A 6,237-nucleotide genomic window follows, 5' to 3' on the forward strand; every position below is an offset into this window, starting at 1 on the left:
GGAACCGTGACTGCAATATTATCACTAACATTATTGATGCATGTATATTTCATTTTCAATTTTGTATTTATGTTTTAATCATTAAATCTTATTAGTACTTGGTCACTGAGAGCCAGTTGTTTTTGAGTTCTATAATAAGATATTCGTAATGATTGTGACGGGTATTTAAAAGCTGTCTTCCACAGGTTCGTCACCCTCTCTTATGCGGATCAAGTCATATGCTCCTCGGAGATCCAACTTTGTGAACATTTGGCAGCCACAGAGTTAATTGAAGAGCTCAGGGATCAATGGCAGCGGATACTTATTCTTGACAGTAATTTTATTCAGGCTGCGGTAATCGATACATGGCCTAAGTAAACAGTCCTTTTTCTAAACGAATAAGAAACCAGCATCTTCCGGTGAACAGGACTTCCGGAAGAAGCCTCTTTCAAGCCTCTGTCTCGGGTAGGACACCAGTAGATACAGCCACGTGGGCGCCAGGTTTGACACCAAGTCGATGAGACAATCATAAGGACAATGGGGTGGCAGAGTCTCAGTCTCTTTCTTATCGAATATATCTACATAGCTAGCATAGGTAGAAGAGAGACCCTGTAGATCCTGGTGAACCTGTTGGCCCCACCCAGGTTGTACGAAAGCTATCAGGAAGAGAACTTTAATTCATCCAATGTCATCTTTCTAATTGACCCTAGGTTGTGGAGTTTCCCACCTTGAGAGGATAGGTTCGCACATGGTGACACACACAAGTCTCTGCTTTGCCTATCTTGACCCTCCTTGCCAGACAATTACACTTTGTTGAGCTGCATAGTCTCCATAGTTGCGCTGGCATAGATGCAGAAGAGATGAGACTGCAGAAGCACCATGGCCAGGCTCATCAAAAACCTTGTGAAAGGTAGCCAAGGAATTCCTAAAGATTGTTGGTCAGAGGGTTCGCTGCGTTCCCAGAGAACAGTGGCCCAGTTGAGTGCTTCTCTGGAGAGAAGGAAAAACAGCAATGCTACCTTGGACCAGTCGGTAGAAAATGATGGGCCTGTAGCTTAAAGCGAATAGTGCACTGGTTCGAGAACCATCAGCAAGACTTAGAGTCCCCCTCATAGTGTAGGGGAAGCGGAAGCTGTAGACTGGAAGCACCAGAGACTGTGACTGACAGAGGTGGTGCTGTAGACATAGCAGCAGGAGGTGGCGGTACCAGAACGGTAGTCAAAATATACAGGTGGGCTGAGATGGTGTTCAGGTACTGCAGAAGTTCCTCCTGGCGACCCACTGACTAGTAAGCTCCTTGTATACCTTAGGCAGAACCATGTCCTAAGCAAACTGTAATGGGTGTCAACCAAAATATTTAACTTGGGGCTACTCCTAAGGGCATTATACTGGCGGACCACTGTTTTTCACCCTTTAACCCCTGTACTGGGATCCTGACTTTGCTGCAGGAGAGCCACCAGGCCGCTACATCCTGGAGTAGTCTTTCTACGATTGACATCTGACCCACGGGGGTCAAGAGACACTGGAGCAGGGCACCAAGAAATCTGGCAAAACATAGTCAGAGATGGGCCAAAGTCAGGGCAGGCAGAGTACAAGCTATATGTTAAACAGTCCTTAGTCAGGGCGGACCACACAGGGTCAGTATGGAGTACAGGCATGGGAGGGTCAATAACTACAAAATGAGCAAAAGTCCGTACAGGGCAGTCAAATTAAATACCGCACGTTTTAACAGGGCACTAGTGGACTAGGAACCTATTGCCCAGGCAAACTCCCATGTAGCCCAAGGTGGCCAGCCATAGGCTGGTGTGAATTAGGGTCCACATGTTGGACCAGATCTATCAGGAGGAAGGGGGGAGTGGCAGGTGGGTCCATGCCACTGGGACACAGAAGACCAGGTGAGCAGAGTAGCAGAAGCTGCCGGCTGTAACACACATGAGGTGCAGGGGTGGTACTAAGCTTCATTAGAAAGAGATTGTCATGTACTATATTATGTCTGATTTTAAGGACTTTTCTGGGAGTAAAATATTAATGTTCTATCCACAGGATAGGTTAAAAAATATCTGATCAGTGAGATTCTCACTCCCCGTACCCCCACGATCTTGAAGAAGCCATGGCACTCCATAGAGTATTCGAGCCTCTTCTTAGGCTTGTGATGTCACATTGATCGGTTACATGGCCTAGTTGTAGCTGAGTCCCATTCAATAGATTCGGTCTAGGCTGCAATACCAAGCAGCCCAGACCTTAGACTGTGGGGGTGTGCATGGGCTGTACAGTGAATGCTGTTAAAGAGAAAATGATCAAAATGGCCAATTCACCATTTTTTGTTGCTTCACCAACCTATTTGGAGTTTTTTTCCAAATCTCATGCAATATGAAATGGTGCCATAAGAAAGCTAAACTTGTCCAGCAAAAAATCTGCCTTTATACGGCTATGTGAACGGAAAAATAAAAAAGTTATGGCAGGGAGTAAAAAACAAAAATGAAAAAATGAAAATTGGCCCTGTTCTGAAAGGGTTAAAGGGGTTATCCAATCCTATAACATGCCCACTACCCCATATGCCGGGCCCCTCACATTGAATATACTTGGTCCCCGCACCGACACAGCTGCTTCCCCCTTGCGTGGATGAAAACATCCAGTGTCGGGGGGGGGAGCAGCTAATGGCAGGTGGGGATGGGGACAAGCCTCTGTAGGATTTGTACACCCGACATCACTTCCAGGCCGAGCATCATGCCAGCATGCACGCAGTCACGTGACATGTGGAGCAAAGCGTGATGACGCAAGGCCAGAAGGTGTCACGTGGGCGCCATCAGTCATGTGCTCCACTCAGGCAGATGCCACAAAACAGTAGATAAGAACTACTTAGAAAAGTGAACTTCAGCTCCCTCTCTGGTGAATATGGGATATTGCAATTAATACAAAGATTAAATAAAGCCTGAATTGTCAATCTATATTATTTGTCATATCCACCAGTGTTATTTCATGATTGCCATATATATAAAAAAAAATATTAAATTTTATCAACATATATATAATATAATACACAGCTAATTAAATCCATGATAATATAAAAGTTTTTTGGCCAACATCTATATCACGTGACTAGATGTACATAGCTTATAAGGGCCATCTATCTGTTACGTATAGATTATAAAACAAGATCACAAATATAGTGATCTTTGTGGTACTCATATACCGTATTTTTCGCCCCATAAGACGCATTCCCCCCCCCCCCCCCCAAAGTGGGGGGAAAATGCCCCTGCGTCTTAGGGGGCGAATACAAATGAAGTGCTTCCATTATGAAAGCGCTTCATGAGGACCGGGAAGCGGTGAAGGCTCTGTACTCACCGCTTCCTGGTCCTCGGCTGTCGGCTGTGAAGACTGCGCACAGTGTGAGGGCGCACTGTGACCTCACGCTGCGCGCGCCAGTTCGCAGCACAGCAGATGGAGGAGGAGGAAGACCGAGCGTGGGCGGTGAGGAGAGGCAGCATCCGGAGCAGGCAAGGTAAGTGTTTTTTTTATTTTATAAAACATGAGGCGCTGGGGGCAATATGGAGATTAGGGGGGCAATATGGACATGCTGGAGGCTGATATGGGGGTAATATGGACATGCTGGAGGCTAATATGGGGGCAATATGGACATGCTGGGGGCAATATGGACATGCTGGAGGCTGATATGGGGGCAATATAGAGATGCTGGGTGCAATATTGAGATGCTGGAGGTTGATATGGGGGCTGATATGGAGATGCTAAGGCAATATGGGGCTGATGTGGGGCAATATGGGGCTGCTGGGTGCTGATATGAGGCAATGAGGGCTGCTGGGAGGTAATATGAGAGGCAATGGGGGCTGATGTGAGGCATGAGGCTCTTATCTGAGGTCTGATTGGGGGTCTGATCTGAGGTCTTGTTGGGGTCTGATTAACATTGGGGGTCTGATTAGTGGTCTGATCTGAGTTCTAATGAAAAATATTTTTTTCTTATTGTCCCCCTCTAAAACCTAGGTGCGTCTTATGGGCCGGTGCGTCTTATAGGGCGAAAAATACGGTATATTCTCGACGCATTTCATAAAAACAATAAAAAATAAGCATAAATGCAAATGAATAGTGAAACACTGCAAAAATGGCAAAAGAAGCAAAAAATCTTTTTTTACATAAAATGACAAAAAATACACTAATTGTGCAAAGGGGGTGTAGAAGTGAAAATAAAAGTATGTGCAAAATTTGCAATTAGAAATAAGTAATCAATAATAGATCTACATGATTCAGAGCGTAAAAATAAGTAAAACCTCAAAATATATATGAAAAATAATTACACGAATAAATAAATAGATAAAAAAGTCCACATTCATATATTATACAAAATGTCAGTCCATCAGTCACTGAAAAGGCAGTAATATAACACCATGAACTTGAAATATTAATATCATATCTTGTATTTTTTGTTTATTTAAAGGAGATATTGTATAATTAACAGACAATGGAGTTACATCACTCCACAAGTAATTTAGAAAAAGTCATTACATTCTTACGTATTCAAAAAGAAATATATATTATTTGGTACAAGAATGTGTTTTAAACATGGAAAACAAATGTGAGGGTGGGGGAGGGGGGAGAGAGAAAGTGGAGGAGGGGGGGGAAGAGAGGGAGGGGGGAATACCAGTCAGATTATCAAATAATGACAAATAATACAGTAAGTATAAGCACAACACAGAGTACAGTTGAGAAAGATAACAGTTTCGTCATATCATCAATTATAAGACAGGTTACAATTGTTTAATGCTATGTACTCTGTCCATTTAGTCCAAATGTTTTCAAACTTCTGGATGTTCTGAGCTATTGTCCATTTACGCTTCTCAAAGTTATACATTTTATGGATTTCCGACATCCCTTCTTGGATGGTAGGAGCGTCGTCCTGCAGCCATTTTCTAGGCACGATAACCTTAGCGGCGTTTAGGAAGTGTGTGGTTAACTCAGATTTGAAACCTACTTGATTTACATCGTAAATGTTGAAAAGTATTAACTTTTCTGTGAGTGTGACCTCCTTCTTAAGGATCTCTTTCATTATTTTGCTGATTGATTCCCAGAAGGGGGCCATTCGTGAGCATGTATACCAAATATGTGTATATGTTCCTATCTCTTCCTTGCACCTCCAACATCTATCTGAAATCTCACTATTTATTCTGTGCATGAGAGTGGGAATTTTATACCATCTAGTTGTTATCTTGAATTGCATTTCTTGGTATGTGTATGATTTAGAGACATTAAGTATATTTTTTGTTGCTTGTTCAGCTTGGGTATTGTTAAGTGGAATCTGGAGTTCTTTATTCCATTTAGTTATGTATACAGGTAAGGTATCTTCATCTCTGAGTATTTTATAAAGTTTGGATATTAAATGATTTTCAGAATTATTTTTATGGAACATGGGTATTAAAATATTGTCAGGTGTTTGGTCTTTAGGTTGTTTGTTCCAATCATATCTTGAAGAAATAGTTATAAAGTCGGGAACCCGGGTGGTGGGACAAACTAAAAAAAAAAAAAAAAGAAACATATATACATTAGAAAACAATTCAAAATAAATTAAAATGATCTACAGTCGTGGATAGAAAGGTCAGAGGAATGCATTGAAGCCCAAATTCTCATTAAGTCATATGGTCCTAAGTGTCCATATCGATCTACTCTACAGGTTATGTGATGTGTTATAATGAACCTTTTTGTACCAGATGAATCAACAAAATCCTTTGATTTCTCCATTCGGACATGCCACACAGGACCCACAGGGGACAAAACCCCATTTCGGTTTATCTGGCCCAAAAATAATTGTGGTGTCGTTGGTTCCAAATAACTTCTCACAAGGTTGTTTCATAACGTATCAGCTCGTCTATCAGTGATTGATGGATATGGAAATATATATTTTGACACAACAGGATCTGTTAACAATATCAGCTAGTGTTTATTGATAGATGCTCTCATTTGTTCCCAACGTGAGTGGTATGTGATGATAAATATCACATTGTCATCAGATGTTTTCAGATTTTTTGGATATAATAAATCCTGTCATTTGCTGTATTTTGCCTGATAATAGGCTTTCTTGATGGATCTATGGCTGTAGCCCCTCCTCAGAAAAAGACATTTGTGGTCAGGGGCTTGTTTTTCAAACGTGGCATCATCAGAACATATCCTACGTATATGAAGGAACTTGCCAATAGTTATCGCCTCAATGGTCTTCCTAGGTCAGGATGTAAAGAAAACGCATGTAAATAT

The sequence above is a fragment of the Bufo bufo genome, chromosome 2 (genome assembly GCF_905171765.1).
Source record: "Bufo bufo chromosome 2, aBufBuf1.1, whole genome shotgun sequence".
NCBI classification, from domain to species: domain Eukaryota; kingdom Metazoa; phylum Chordata; class Amphibia; order Anura; family Bufonidae; genus Bufo; species Bufo bufo.